Consider the following 17,246-nt stretch of genomic DNA (forward strand, 5'->3'; position numbering starts at 1 on the left):
ATTTGGCTTAGCATTATGCCCTCTAGATCCATCCATGTTGTTGCAAATGGCAAGATCTCATTCTTTTGTATGGCTGAGTAATACTCCGTTGTATATCTATACCACATCATCTTTATCCACTCATCTATCGATGGACACTTGGGCTACTTCCATAATTTGGCTATTGTAAATAATGCTCAAGTAAACATAGGGGTGCATATATCTTCTTGAATTGGTGCTTTCATATTTTTTGGGTTAATACCCAGTAGTGGAATTACTGGATCATATGGTAATTGTATTTTTAATTTTTTTTTTTTTTAAGATTTTATTTATTTGACAGAGAGAGACACAGCGAGAGAGGGAACACAAGCAGGGGGAGTAGGAGAGGGAGAAGCAGGCTCTCCGCAGAGCAGGGAGCCCGATGCGGGGCTCGATCCCAGGACCCTGGGATCAAGACCTGAGCTGAAGGCAGACGCTTAATGACTGAGCCACCCAGGTGCCCCTGTATTTTTAATTTTTTGAGGAACCTCCATACTATCTTCCACTGTGGCTGCACCAGTTTGCATTCCCACTAACAGTGTAGAAGGATTTTTTCTCCACATCCTTGTCAACGCTTGTAGTTTCCTGTGTTGTTAATTTTAACCATTCCAACAGGTGTGAGGTGATACCTCATTGTGCGTTTGATTTGCATTTCCCTGATGATGAGTGATGGTGAGCATCTTTTCATGAGTCTGTTGGCCATCTGGATATCTTCTTTGGAGAAATGTCTATTCATGTCTTCTATTATGATGATGATGATGATGATGATGATGATGATGATGATGATGATGTTATGTTAGTCCCCATACAGTACATCATTAGTTTTTGATGTAGTGTTCCATGATTCATTATTTTCGTATAACACCCAGTGCACCATGCAATACGTGCCCTCCTTAATACCCATCACTGGGCCAACCCATCCCCATACCCCTCTCCCCTCTAAAACCCTCAGTTTGTTTCTCAGAGTCCATAGTCTCTCATGGTTCATCTCTCCCTCTGATTTCCCCCCCTTCATTTTTCCCTTCCTTCTCCTAATGTACTCCATGCTATTCCTTATGTTCCACAAATAAGTGAAACCATATGATAATTGACTTTCTCTGCTTGACTTATTTCACTTCCATCCATGTCTTCTGCCCATTTTTAATTAGATTATTTGGGTTTTCTTTTCCGTGTTGAGTTATATAAGTTGTTTTATATTTTGAATTCTAACTCTTTATTGGATATGTCATTTGCAAATATCTTCTTCCATTTGTTAGGTTGTCTTTTAGTTTTGTTGATTGTTTCCTTTGCTCTGCAGAAGCTTTTTATTTTGATATAATCCCAATTATTTTTGCTCTTGTTTCTCTTGCCTCAAGAGACATATCCACAAAAATTTTGTTATGGCTGATGTCAGTGAAATTACTGACTGTGCTCTCTTCCAGGATTTTTATGGTTTCAGGTCTCACATTTAGGTCTTTAATCCATTTTGAGTTTATTTATGTATATGGTGAAAGACATTGGTCCAGTCTCATTCTTTTGCACATAGCTGTCCAGTTTCCCCAATACCATTTGTTGAAGAGGCTGTCTTTTTCCCATTGCATATTCTTGTCTCCTTTGTCAAAGATTAATTGGCCACATAATCATGAGTTTATTTCTGGGTTTTCTATTCTGTTCTCTTCATCTATGTATTTTTATCAGTGTCCGTGCCAGTTCTGTACTGTTTTGATTACTGTAGCTTAATAGTATATCTTGATATTTGCAGTTGTATACTTCCAGTTTTGTTCTTCTTTTTCAAGATTGCTTTGGCTGTTGAAGGTCTTTTGTGCTTCCATATAAATTTTAGGATTATTTGTTCTAGTTCTGTGAAAAGTGCTGTTGGTATTTTGATAGAAATTGCTTTAAATCTATAGATTGCTTTGGGTAATATGGACATTTTAACAATATTTGTTCTTCCAGTCCATGAGCATGGAATATCTTGCTCTTTGTTTGTGTTGTCTTCAATTTCCTCATCAGTTTTCAGAGTACAGATCTTTCACCTTATTTGTTTATTCCTAGGTATTTTATTATTTTTGGTGCCATTGTAAGTGGGATTGAATTTCTTTTCTTTTGGGGGGGGGGTTGTTTTCTTAATTTCTCTTTCTGCTGTTCCATTATTAGTGTGTAGAAATACAGCAGATTTCTGTACATTGACCTTACTGAATTCATTTATCAGTTCTAGTAGTTTTAGGGTAGAATGTTTAGGGTTTTCTATGTATAGTGTCATATCATGTGCAAATAGTGAAAGTTTTTCTTCTTCCTTACCAATTTTGATGCCTTTTATTTCTTTTTCTTGTCAGATTGCTATGGCTAGGACTTCTAGGACTATGTTGAATGAAAGTGATGAGAGTGGACATGCTTGTGTTGTTCCTGATCTTAGAGGAAAAGCTCTTAGTTTTTCAGCATTGAGTATGATATTAGCTGTGGGTTTTTCATGTATGGCCTTTATTATGTTGAGTTATTTTCCCTCTTAACCTGCTTTGTTGAGGATTTTTATAAAGAATGGATATTGTGCTTTGTTAGATACTTTTTCTGCATCTATTGAAATGATCATGGTTTTTATCCAAAACTTGCTGATGTGATGTATCATGTTGATTGATTTGTGAATATTGAACCACTTTTGCTTCCCAGGAATAAATCCCACTTGATTGTGGTGAATGACTTTTTTTACTGTATTGTTGGGTTCTGTTTACTAGTATTTTGTTGAGGATTTTTGCATCTCCATTCATCAGAGATATTGGCCTGTAGTTCTCTTTTTTTGTGGTGTCTTTATCTGGTTTTGGTATCAGGATAATGTTGTCCTCATAGAATGAATTTAGAAGCTTCCCTTCTATTTTTTTGGAATAGTTTGAGAAGAATAGATATTAACTCTTCTTTACATGTTTGTTAGAATTTACCTGTGATGCTGTCTGATCCTGGGCTTTTGTTTGCTGGGAGTTTTTTGATAACTTACTCAATTTCATTGCTGGTAATTCATCTGTTCAAATTTTCTATGTCTTCCTAATTCAGTTTTGGGAGGTTGTATGTTTCTAGGAATTTATCCATTTCTTCTAGATTGTCCAATTTGTTGGCATATAATTTTTGATAATATTCTCTTATCCTTTGTATTTCTATGTTTCAATTGTTATTTCTCCTCTTTCATTTCTGATTTTGTTTAAAATTAAATTTGTTCTTAATTTTTAATCTGTTGTTTAAATGAAAGTGTGTGAATCCATTTTATAAAACAGATTTTTGTAAAGCTTCCTTACAAATGAGAAATAAAATGCTACTGAATTAGTTCAGTCAGTTTCCCATATGACTTGCTTTTCACCATCTTTCTGCCACTCTTTCCATTTTAAAAGATATAGTATCTTTTTCAGGAATGAATAGGGACTCAGGAAGGAGGCTACACATTTGATAATTTAACTATTTTATAGTGGATTTGGATAAATATTTAATGGAGGTGATTGGAATTAATATTCATATAGTTGACAATCTCATTTTAGCTACTTTCTTTCATTATTATTCATCATTGTCTGTGAGTTAAACTGTTATGTGTAGAGTCCAAAGAGAATCACTCTAATTTATTTACAAGTTGAATCACCATATTGTACATCACACAGATGGTTGTGAAGATTCATGAGATCTATATACAGCAGCACAGCATCTGTCACACAGTAAGAGTTCAGTACATGATAGGTGGTGGGTATAATTTCTTTTATGACTAAAGTACAGAGTTTATCTGAAGTACTAGTTTAAAACTTCTGATGACACAGCTTGGGGAGGGATACAGTGCGATGGGTAAGAATGGAAGGAAAATATTAACCCATATTAGCCTAATAAGACTAATTATCTCTGGTAGTAAGTGACAGATGTGTCATCCAGATCACCCTTGATAAATCACCTTAAATAAATCCATTTTATATGTATGAATAAGAGCTATAAGCATTTCTTTTCTGTCCTAGCCTGGATACTGCTCATAGTCTGTCTTTTTGTCATAGGCCAATGAAAAACTATGCTTATTTTTTTTTTAGGATTTTATAGAGTTAGACCAAGAGAAAAAGTCTTCAAAGGGTGGAAAAGGGTGAACTATGTGTTATTTGAAGAATAATTACAGGGGCGCCTGGGTGGCTCAGTCGTTAAACGTCTGCCTTCGACTCAGGTCATGATCCCGGGGTCCTGGGATCGAGCCCTGCATCAGGCTCCCTGCTCTGTAGGAAGCCTGCTTCTCCCTCTTCTACTCCTCCTGCTTGTGTTCCCTCTCTCACTGTGTCTCTCTCTGTCAAATAAATAAATAAAATCTTAAAAAAAAAAAAGAATAATTATAAATACATCATGGACTAGCTTGTCCTCTTGGACAGAACCAGAGGATGTAAGATCCGATTAAATGCTTCAGAGTAAACATCCAAAAGTACATCCTCAGTTAAGGTTTAGTAGATAGTAGAAAAGATTACTTTTTAAGCTTGTAATTGTCTTCCCCAGCTTGTTAAGTTTGAGATTGCTTTCTCCAGAGAAACAAGTGTTATTTTTAGGATATAAATACAGTCCTGTGGGGTTAATAGAGTAAATTAAATGCACCGCTGAAGTCCTTTCAACACACACATTCTCAGGAACCATTTCTGAGCTTAAAGAATTGTATTAATAAGTATTTTTTTCCTACTCTATTCCAGTAAGCTAAAAAAAAATTTTGTTTTGCTCTTGATTAGAACTTTGTCAAACATGTTCCAAGAAAGAAATTTAAACGTTTTCAAAGTTTATTTAAATAAAAATCTCACAAGCAGAGTAAAACAGCAGTGGCTGGTGGCTGTGTGGCAGTGCCCACAGAGACTGGCCAGGCGCTGACTGAGGCTGGGGCCCCTGAGGCGGTTCCAGCCCCATCTCATCACGTCATCCTCTGGCACCACCCCAGATTTAGCTCTTTGTAGATACTGGTTCTGTCCTGTTTTCTCATCTACTCTGTTTCCTTACTTTCCATTTTTCTCTCTGGAAACTGCTCCATTTTTAGAGAGGACTCCTCGGTGCCCTCGGGCTCTTCTCAGAATGCTCATTTCCCTGAGGATAGTGCTGTCTGCTGCTTCTCTCTCTTTCTCTCTCTCTCTCTCTCTCTCTCAGCTGCTTTCTCTGTTTTTTTTGTGATGGAATCTCTGCCTAGTGAAGATGCTGTGAATTTTGTTGAAATGACAACAAAGGATTTAGTATATTACATAAACTTAGTTGATAAAGCAGCGGTGGGGTTTGAGAGGACTGACTCCAATTTGGAAAGAAATTCTACTGTGGGTAAAATTATATCAAACAGCATCACATACTACAGAGAAAATGTGAAAGGAAGAATCACCTGATGCAGCAAACTCCTGTGTTGTCTTATTTTAAGAAATTGCCACAGCCGCCCAACCTTCCGCAGCCACCATCCTGATCAGTCAGCAGCCATCAACATTGAGGGAAAGACCCAACAAAAAGGTTCTGACTTGCTGAAAGTTCAGATGATGTCTAGCATTTTTAGCAATAAACTATTTTTTAATTAAGGTATATCCATTGTTTTTCTAGATATAATGCGATTGCACACTTAATAGACTAGAGTTATAGTATAAACATAACTTTTGTATGTACTGGGAAAACAAAAATATTCATGTGACTCACATTATGATATTTGCTTTATTGTGGTGGCCTGGAAGCAAACCCACGATATCTCTGAGATATGCTTATACATTTTAAGACTCAGACAGCATTTCTTCTGTACCTGTGAGTTGGTATATATCAAGTGGAATTTTCAAAGTGATAACCTCTTACTTAACAAGTTGATTATCTGATCATCCGTGATGTTTCACACTGCCTTGTATCTGTATGTGTGTGTGTGTGTGTATAAAATTAGGGTAAAATCTTAGTATCAAAACATTTGAGCTCAGTTGCTGATAATGTTCCTGATTTCATAGACTAAAAGTACTTCATGTTAAATTTCTTATATACTCAATTGGCAGTTTATTAAAATAAAAGTAAAATCCATAACCTATTCCCAAGTGTTACAGTTGTTCTATGATGTAGTAATTATGTTTATTAGACCTGGCTTACTTTACAAAGCACAGGGCCTTGTAGTTTATTATCTGTTTATTTAGAAAGCAAATTCATTTTCATTCTAATCTTTCATGATGTGATGATTTCCTTCTTAAACAACGAATGAGATCCATTAAGGTTATTCTGTGAATGATAAAGAAGTTTTGGATAGGCCTGATGTTACTGTGTCTCAAAGGCAATTTGATATCCTTGAAAGTAAGTACATATTATGTGTCTCATAAGCAATTTGATATCCTTGTACGTAATTATAGATGGAGGGACTGGCTAAGCAATCCATTTAGTGCATCAGGTTGTATGAAAGAAGAGACAGCCTGTGTCCTACCGCCAGTAACCTGCCAGTGCCCAAACCGTACCAGCAAATGTGGCTAGTGAGCGTGGGTGCTGGAGAATGGAGAATTTAGTTTGGCAGTTTCAAATGTAAGCCTTTTATTGGAAGAAAGGAAGTTTTATTAATGATAGTGCCCTTTACTCCACTGCTGTCTAGGTAGTGTTTGATCATCCATCCCTGTGTTATTATTATTAAATGAAATTATTTATCTGTTCCTCAAACTATAATCCCTACTGCTTTCCTGTATTATATTCCTATAGCTATAAAGTGACCTCTGTTGCTCCTCCATTTAATCCTCATGAGTAATCCTGTGACCCTTACTTTGCAGCTTGGCAAACTGAGGCTTAGAGAGATTAGGGGCTAACACAGAAGTAAACTCTCAGCACTTCTGACGCCAGCGTTTCCGTCTTCATCCTGGTGAAGGTGCTCTAATGTGTTACTGCTGTTTTCCTGCAAGAACAGTCACATACAGTAGATTGTATTGGAACAAAGTTTAAGAGAGTTCCGGAAGGAAAATGCAGATGTATACTTAGTCTTCTGAACAAGATTGGAAAGAAGTTTGTGGGAGCCAGAGAGAATAAAATTTGGAGCTGGGGGAGAAGAGGGTTCCTGAGAGAACATGTGTGTGTGTGTGTGTCTTGTCTTTCTGTCTGTCTGTCTCACACATGCACACAAATGGGAAAAGCATGGGAGGAGGGGAAGGTATCATGTTAAGTTTAGGTATGAATAATATGAAGATGTGAGATGGGAAGAGGCAGGAGCATCATAGAAATGTCAAAGACTGAAACAAAATAATTTTAAGATTAGTAGAAGTCATTTGATTTTATTCCAAAATGTTCCTAGCATGCTCTAACCATCATTGCCTCTTTGTTGAGAGTGTGTAGTGTGCTTGACCCTGCACCCCAATTCTACAGCAAATACACTGTTTCACAGTAGAGGTATAACTATATTTACTGTAGTAGAAAAAGAAAAACTTGATGTATCAGAGAAGTATACTGTGTAAAAAGAATCTTTCTTTTGATAGAAGAATCCTTCTTACAAGCAAATAACTCTCTTTAAAATTTATAATATTTATAAACAGTAGTAATTTTTTAAAAGCCCTTTTATGGTTGGTGAACCATTTTCTTTCACTCATTATTCATGTGACTTCTTACATCACATAGCCTTTGCTAGATTTCTGTCCACTTATCTTTAGAAAGGGAGGAGAGGGCATTTAGATATGCTAAGGCTCCTCCAGTCATAAACTTCTCTGCAGAAAGTACAGTTCTTGGGACTAAATCTTTGTTTTATTCATTCTCATTTTTGTAACAGTTTTGTTGTATAGGCAAAATGTATACTTTTTGAATATATGCTCAGTAAAATTTGCTATGAAGTTGTTATATACTATTTTGTAATATATTTTATACTATTTTACATCATATTTTAAACTTGAGGTGGATTCTATAGGAAAGCAATTCAGTGTTGTAGATTTTAGAGGAAAGCTCAATGTTGTCAATATTGAGCTATAACACGTTCAGTATCCACTAAAAATTCTGTATTTTAAAATCTAACAGTAGAAAAAAATCCCAGTAAAGAAGAAATTCCTAATACAATATTAGTCATATTATTTATAAACAATAAAAATAATTGAGATTTGTGAAACATTATATGTTCATGTTATTGCAGTAAGAACTCTATATTAGAAGGCATGTAAAATAGACTTTAAAGTCATAATTTGTGGGGGCACCTGGGTGGCTCAGTTGGTTAAGTGTCCGACTATTGATTTTGGCTCAGGTCATGATCTCAGAGTGGTGAGATTGAGCCCCGCTGGGCGTGGAGCCTGCCTAAGATTCTCTTTCTCCCTCCCTCTGCCCCTCCCCCCCACTTGCATGTGCATGCACTCTCTCTCTTTCTCTCTAAAAAAAATAATAAAGGGTGCCTGGGTGGCTCAGTTGGTTAAGCGACTGCCTTCGGCTCGGGTCATGATCCCAGGGTCCTGGGATCGAGTCCCACATCGGGCTCCCTGCTCTGCGGGAAGCCTGCTTCTCCCTCTCCTACTCCCCCTGCTTGTGTTCCCTCTCTCGCTGTGTCTCTCTCTGTCAAATAAATAAATAAAATCTTTAAAAATAATAATAATAAATAAAAAAAATAATAAAGTCATAATTTCTGTTTTTTAGGAGATCGTGTACTCAAAGTGATGAAAATTTTCTCTCCCCTTGCACTTTCTTGTGTCATATACATAAACAACCCGAGAACTAAAGTAGAATATTCCAAACATTTTGATCTTTATGGGATAAGATATCTAGATAGTTAAGCCATCTTGGATTTCTTCAGAGGCAGCCTCTTACAGGTGTCACTTCTGATTATCCGATTATAATGATCTTTGATCTCTTCTCAAGTGTGGTGCTTAATTCGTTTCTTATTGACATCTTAAACTCCTCTTATAAATTCTGTCTTCACTCACCATTCTGATTATGGTTTTTTATTTGCATCCTTCAGGCCTAAGCTGAAAGGGCATATCCTCAAGTCTCCCCTTAATGCCCTTATATATTTATCACACTCAACCGTTTTCTTTAAAATCAGTTATCCTGTTTATTTCCTTCCTCACAGCTATCACCGTTTTCTTATTCATTGGTGTCTGCCAACTAGAAAATTATCTCACCAAGGGCAGAGACCTTTATTCTCTGATTCGCTGCTATATCCCAGTATAATAGGGCATCTGTAAATATTTGATCAGTGTTGAATGAGTTAGAGAATCTGTAGTTCAGCTACTGTTGATCTTCTTTCATACCACCTATTTTGAATCTTGGTCCCGTGACACTCTTGAATTGTCTCCAGAATGCAGAGCCTCCTCCATGTTCTCACTGCTTTGTGCCTTCCTCATGCAATGGCCTGGCATCTCTTGCTTGGGCCATGGCAAAGCCTCCTGATGTTATTTCCCTTTTCATGTACAGTCTACCCACCAGTATTATGCCCCTGTGTAGAGATCTTGCTGGCTACTTGGTACTTGTAGGTGAAAGTTTAGACCCTTGACATGACATAGGGGACCATTCACAATCAGGCCCCAGTTTTACTCTCCAGGCTCTTCATTCACTGTTCACATATGCAACCTCTCCTCCAGTCCCTGAGCACCCAGGGGCTCTTTATCTACCTGAATTGCCCCTTTCCCCTCTTCTCTCACTTAAAAAATGCTTTCTTATTCTTACAACCTAACTCAAATATCTACTACTCTGATACTGTTTTTCTGATTTAATTTCTTATTCTCTGTATTCATTTATAGAGTGGTCTGCTTTTGCTACTATCACTTATCATAGTACATTGTAATTACTGTTATAATAAATTATAATGAATTAGCTGCTTATGGTGCTGGAAAGAACTGGGATAAGTGCTACTTTTTAATGTTTTAGAAATAATGATGAACTACAAAAATGGATCTTGAGATAGGAGGTGAGGAGGATATGAAAGATGTGTCTATAAACCTCAACATGGGAGAGGCAGTGAGGGAACTGGGTGGTTTGGTGAAAGTTTGAGAGAACATAACAGCCATACTTAGCTGTCACAAATGCTCGTGAGTGAAGAAGCACTCAATTTCAGAACTAGAATCAGTTGGCAAAGTTCATTCAGTTATACAACAGATATTTAATGTGTCTCCTGTGTGATAGGTACCACTGTAGTTAATAATAGCTAATATTTATTCCATACTTACTCTGTGTTAGATTCTGTTCTAAGATTTATATGTACATTAATTCATGGAGTTCTCATAATGAGCCATGCATTAAGTGCCATTATTGCTTCCATTTTTATTGGGGACACAATAATGAACAAGATAAAAATGGTTTCTGACCTTACAGTAGTTACACTCAAGCAGGAATGACAGTATAGGAGCAGCCATTCCAGCAGCGTGATGAGGGCCACAGTGAGTGAATGCAGGGCCCTGTGGAAGCATCTGAGAAGAGCGCCTAACCTAGGGAAGGAAACATTTTGTTTCCTCTGCCAATACAAATAGCTACAACTGTTTTAAATTAGCATTATGCCTAAACTGATGAATCACTAAATTCTACTCCTGAAACTAATATATGTTAACTAAATTGAATTTAAATAAAGAATTTAAAGAAAATTGGGGCACCTGGGTGGCTCAGTTGGTTACACCTCTGCCATTGGCTCAGGTCATGATCCCAGGGTCCTGGGATCAAGGCCTGCATCTGGCTCCCTGCTCCTGCTCATGCTCTCTCTCTCATTCACTCACTCTCTCAAATAAATAAATAAAATCTTTTTAAAAAAAAGAATTAAAAAAAATAAAATAAAATTAGCATTATGCCTAGACATCCAAGTCCAAGAAGCACAGAGAGTTCTAAACAAGATGAACTCAAAGAGGTCCACACCACAGCACATAGTAATTAAAACGTCAAAGGTTAAAGAGAAAATCTTAGGGGCACCTGGGTGGCTCTATCGTTAAGCGTCTGCCTTCGGCTCGGGTCATGATCCCAGGGTCCTCGGGCTCCCTGCTCGGTGGGAAGCCTGCTTCTCCCTCTCCTGCTCCCCCTGCTTCTTTTCCCTCTCTCACTGTGTCTCTCTCTGTGAAATAAATAAATAAAATCTTAGAAAAAAAAAAAAAAGAATCTTAAAAGCAACAAGAGAGAAACAAAAAGTTACATACAAGGGAAAACCTATAAAGCTATCAGTTGATTTTTCAGCAGAAACTGCAGGCCAGAAGAGAGTCCTCCACAACCAAGAATACTGCCAGGTTATCATTCAGATTTGAAGGAGAGAGAAAGAGTTTCCCAGACAAACAAAAGATAAAGAAGTTCATCACCACCAAACAAGCCCTACAAGAAATGTTAAAGGAACTTCTTCAAGTGTAAAGGAAATGGCCGTAATTAGACATGAGAAAATTATTAATAAAAAGATGTAAAATATGATAACATGGAGAAGGGAGTAAAAAGGGAAGAGAAAGGGGAAAAAGATACTCTTTTTCTTTTTGTTTTTCAAGAATGTGCTTGAACATAACTGACCACCAAATTAATATAGACTGCTATTTCCTTAGGTTGGTATGTATGAACTTCATGGTAACACACCCAAAACCTATGGTAGATACACAAAAAATAAAGAGAGAGAAAGCCAAATGTAACACTATAGAAACTCATCAGTCACAAAGAGCGCAAAAGAGAAGAAGAAAGGAACAAGAAGAACTACAAAAACAACCAGAAAACGATTGAAAAATGGCAATAAGTACATACATATCAATAATTAAGTGTAAATGGCCTAATGCTCCAATCAAAAGACATAGAGAGGCAGAATAGATTTAAAAAAAAAAAAAACAAGACCTATCTAAATCCTGCCTACAAGAGACTTACCTCATACCTAAAGACATGTACAGACTGAAAGTGAAGGGATGGAAAAACACCCACTGTGCAAACGGAAGTGAAAAAAAGCCAGGGTAGCCTACGACCCAGCAATTGCCCTACTGGGTATTTACCCCAAAGATACAAATGTAGTGATCTGAAGAGGTACGTGCATCCCAATGTTTGTAACAGCAGTGTCCACAATAGCCAAACTATGGAGAGAGCCTCGATGTCCATCAACAGATGAATGGATAAAGAAGATGTGGTATATATATACAATGGAATATTATGCAGCCATCAAAAAATGAAATACTGCCTTTTGCAACGACGTGGATGGAACTAGAGGGTATTATGCTAAGCGAAATAAGTCAATCAGAGAAAGACAAGTATCATATGATCTCATTGATACGAGGAATTTGAGAAACAAGACAGAGAATCATAGGGGAAGGGAGGGAAAAATGAAACAAGATGAAACCGGAGAGGGAGACAAACCATAAGAGACTCTTAATCTCAGGAAACAAACTGAGGGTTGTTGGAGTGGAGGGGGGTGGGAGGGATGGGATGGCTGGGTGATAGCTATATGTGACTTTGTTTTAAACCTTGTCATTCAAATTCTTCTAAATGGTTAAATCTTACCCTAAATTTAATAAAAATCCTGTGATGAGAGGATGATCTCTAGATGCCTAGATTGAAGCCAATTTATCTTTAGCTGCTAATATTTGACCAGATATTGGAATTATGGGGTAAGAAGATGAATTGGAAATAAGCATGGCTCATTATAAATCTTCACAATGTTACATGAGTGTTTTTACACTACATAATCAACAACTACTACTGTGACACTTCATTAAGTGTCCTATTATTAGTCCTATATAAGAAATCAGAATTTCATGATGAAATCTTTGAGCTCAGTTTATCTTAGATAAGACTATTACCAAATATTGTACTTAAAGTGGAATATTATGCGCGTGCGCACGCACACACACACATATATATAAAGTATCTTGTTGCTAGGAAAAAAACAATGTTTTTGGAATTGACTGCACTGTTATTAGATATATTTTTATCTTTCTAAAAAAGTCAAATAACCACATTTTATTACCTGCAATTGGTTGAAAAAAATCAAATGTAAGTATTTCCCGCCCACCATCTCTTATCAGCCAATAATCAGATCCACCTGTGTCATACCATTGCCAATGACCACATTCAGTTAAACTAAGGCATCTGCATGTGACATGACTTCCGAATATACTCTGCTGGACTACATACACAAAGATAAAGCCACAAGATCTCTGCCTCATTCACATATTGAAGTGTATTTTCATCAGCTTTCTCATATTCTCTGCCTTTCATTCTCCTCATGCCTGCTCACAACACTTCCAATAATGAAACTGTACCATTTAAGTTAGCTGGAAATTCCACCCTAAAGCTAAAAAGGACTTATGTTCTTCCAAGTGGTGAACATACCCTGTTTTGAAAGAAAGGGTTACCACCAGATGTCTGTTTGTAAGGTTGCCATTTGTTCATTTTAATGAGATTATCCATCATTAACTTTTCAGGGCCCTTGTCAATGTCAATCTTTTCAATTGATTTATTATTTTGTAAGTGTTAATAAATGTGCAAAGCACTCACCTCATCAGAAATAATTAAATTACCCTCTCTGCCCTGGGTATCTTTGCTCTTATCACTGCTCTCCCTGCTTAAAATGTTGCAGAAGAATCTTTACTTGTCCTGTAAATTCTTCAATTTAATTAACTTTATTTTAACAGAAAAAATTCAAATGGTTCAAACACTCCAGGAGTACTGTTTCTCCAAAAATGGTAAATTATACCCTTCTGCTTCCGCCTCCTAGCCACACAGTCTCTGTCCCACAGACAATAAATACTGAATTTCTTCTTTGTCCTTATGGAGATATTTTATCCATAACTAACAAAAATACAATATTTTTTCTTCCTTTTTTATGCTGTTCTGAACTTTCCTTTTTTCATTTAATATATTGTGGAAATTATTTCATATCTGTACATAGTGTTTATATCTTTTATGTCTTCATAATATTCTCTTGTGTGGATATACTGTGATTGATATACTGTGATTGATTTAATCAGCCCTTTATTGACAATTACTAGATTACTTCCAATTTTTTGCTATTACAAATAATGCTGCAATGGATAGTTCTAAAGGTGTTTTTCATATATGTAGGAAAATTAGAATTGTTATTTCAAAGGAAGTGTGTGTTTATAATTTTCATGAAGTATAGAATTGTCTTCAGTAGAGTTTTACCAATTCATACTCTCCTTAGCATTGTGTAAAAGTGTTTTCATACACAATGTGTTTTCTAAGTGATAGGTGAAAATCTGTATTCCATAGTTTTAGTTTACATTTTCCTTATTATTATGAATGAATGAGATTGGGTACCTTGTCATATGCTTAAGAGACATTTGTAATTATCAGTTGCCTAATTCATATCTTTTTCCCATTTTTCTAATGTGGTATTGGTCTTCCCTTGTTGATTTGTATTTTTTTTAAGATTTTATATATTTTTTTGAAAGAGAGTGAGCGAGAGAGAGAGAGTGCGTGAGTGCACAAGCAGGGAAGGGGGAGAAGGAGAGGGAGAAGAAGACTCCCTGCTCAGCAGGGAGCCCTATGAAGACGAGGGGCTGGATTTCAGGACCCTGGGATCATGACCTGAGCCGAAGGCAGACGCTTAACTGACTGAGCCCCCCAGGCACCCCTCGATTTGTATTTCTTAAGAAAATAGCTTTTTGTGATATAATTTGCAGATATTGTCTATGATATTTTAATGATCATTTTATGCTTATCACTGCATTTCTTTAGGTGTGAAGAGTTGATGAGTATGAAAACTGAAAGGGTGATCATGTATAGGGAGATACTGTGAGTCTAGCTACTTGGGGCAGATGGTCATTAAATCCTCAGCGTATGTGTGTGCGTTAACAAAAATATTGGAATAAGGAATGATACTCCTTTCACAGAACCTAGAAATGAATTTCCTTCATTTTGATGACTTTGTGTATAGCTTTTCCAGTTTCTTCAGAAATTCAGTTTTACAGAAATTACCAACTTACGGTTTAGTATCTTAACATTTTACATTTTTTCATTAAGTAAAATGCTGACTTTCTCTCATTTTGTTGTAGTTATATTCTCCCTATCATACCGTACCTCGGGGAGAAGAGTGTGTTACATCCTTAAGAAAGTGCCATAGAACTTGATGAAAATATAAATCATGTTCTTTAGTAATTACCCATTAACTCTTTAATATACATAGGAGACTTCCAGTTATTAGGACTGCTATAATTCCCTGGGAGATTTTTATACCCTAATTTTCAAAATACTACTTTTGGGCTGGTAAATAGATAAAATCCCTTTTCTTGCTTTTCTCTGTGGTAAAAATATCTCAGAAAAGACATCGAAGGCGCCTGGGTGGCTCAGTCGTTAAGCGTCTGCCTTCGGCTCAGGTCATGATCCCAGGGTCCTGGGATCGAGCCCCACATCGGGCTCCCTGCTTGGCTGGAAGCCTGCTTCTCCCTCTCCCACTCCCACTCCCCCTGCTTGTGTTCCTGTTCTCGCTCTTTCTCTCTCTGTCAAATAAATAAATAAAATCTTTAAAAAAAAAAAAAGAAAAGACATCATGGCTCTTAATCTTTGTGGCTGATATACATGTTCTATTTATTATAGGCAACATTTGTATTTTGTCACTTGGGAAATGAATTTAATAGTAATTTCTTTGAAAGCATATTAGCATATATCGAGTAAAAAAAGGTTTAAGGAATTACTGAAACATATTCCTTTTTACACTTTTAAAAGTTTCTAACTGAAAACATGTACTCAGTACATAGAGGAATATTAATAAATGATAAATAGTTTTAAGTGGTTAACAGTATGGAGGAAAATGGTCATCATGGGAATGCTGTTATTAACATATTCATGAATATATATATATATTTTTTTAAAGATTTTATATATTTACTTGGCAGAGAGAGAGCGAGCACAAGCAGGGGGAATGGCAGGCCAAGGGAGAGGGAGAAGCAGGCTCCCCACTGAGCAGGGAATCCAATGTGGGGCTTGATCCCAGGACCCTGGGATCATGACCTGAACTGAAGGCAGATGCTTAACCAACTGAGCACCCAGGCACCTCCATGAATATATTTATAAGGGTGGGCATTTATATGTGAGCTGCTGATGAATCTACACAATTGAATTAAAATTAGCATTTGAGCATTTGATATACTTGTGATTCACAGAGTAGATTTTATTTGTTTATTTTTTTAAGATGCCAGAAACAGAAAGTGTTGGCATGGAGCAGTTCTAATTGCTAGTTTGAGAATGGTTATGTCAGAAATGCAGAGAGTTAATTGCCATGTGGGTGCTCACTTAGAACTTTCTCACCATATTCCAAGCACAAGTTGGCATCTGTTATTACATTTGTACATGCAAAATAATTTATTCAGAAGCTAGAATATAATTGACAGAAGCTTGCCACTAAAACTAGAAAAATAATGTAATTTACTTTCAAATTACTCATTTATTTTTTCTGCTAACTAGAAAACCTGAGATTTCTAGTTGCACATTTGTTCAGGCTTGTTCAATTATAGTATTCACAGATTCTCAACTATTTTATTTGATTTATTTGTGAGTCAATATTTTGATTTCATGAAGAGACTAGAGAAAGGTCTCATTTGGTAAAAGAATAAAATGTTTTTGTGGAGGAGTAAAAGTGTTCAAAATCAAGTCCTTACAGATATTTATTGGCTTATAATAACTAATACTTACTAAATGCTTAACACGAGCCAGGCTGCATTCAGTATTTCTTCTGTATTATTTTATGCAACATTAACAAAATCCAAAAAGTGGCTATTAGTATCTGCATTTTATAGATGGGAAAACAAGCCGAGGATTAGAGCAGTTAAATGACTTGTGTAAAGTCACACAGCTAGGAAGTGTCTGAACTACAGTTTCTGCTACTGGTCAGAAGAGTAAAGAAGCGTGAAATTCTTGCACTATTCATTTAAACTATCTTTAGTATTATAAAGAGTGGACAGTTTTTCTTAGAAGCAGGGAGTTAGGGATTTTATCACAGCCCAGAGGTAAAGGTAGAGATGCGTAAAGGTGTAACAGTGAGACCATCTGGACTACATTTAGTCAGGGATGTGCTGGAGAACAGTAAAATTTAAGGTTGGGTGGGAAAGGGACCATATGCTTCTCATATTCTACCAGAGTACTCCTAAGACACACAAGCATGAACGCATATTTCTGGACCAAGGAGACATATTAAATCATAACTCTTTCAGTTGCAAGTAACAGAAATCCACTCAAATTAGCATGGGTAGAGTGAGTAGAAGATTTACTGGCTCACATAAATGGGAAGTCTAAGGGTATGCACAGCTGGATCCAGTGTCTCAAAACCTATAATCAGGGCTGGGTTTCTCTCTCTCACTCCCCAGGATGGGCTTTTACTAAAAGGCAGGTAAGATGATAGTCTGTAGCTTAAGCCTCACATT

At 36.6% G+C, this 17,246-nt stretch overlaps 1 protein-coding gene across 3 annotated transcripts in view; it reads left to right on the forward strand.

Moving 5' to 3' along the window:
* Positions 1-17,246, forward strand: part of SPIRE1 (spire type actin nucleation factor 1) — a 205,197-nt gene that overhangs the window by 102,694 nt on the left and 85,257 nt on the right. The window lies entirely within an intron of this gene.

Source organism: Mirounga angustirostris, unplaced genomic scaffold, assembly GCF_029215605.1.
Source record: "Mirounga angustirostris isolate CCGP_5_RB_7025 unplaced genomic scaffold, mMirAng1.0.hap1 SCAF_14, whole genome shotgun sequence".
NCBI classification, from domain to species: domain Eukaryota; kingdom Metazoa; phylum Chordata; class Mammalia; order Carnivora; family Phocidae; genus Mirounga; species Mirounga angustirostris.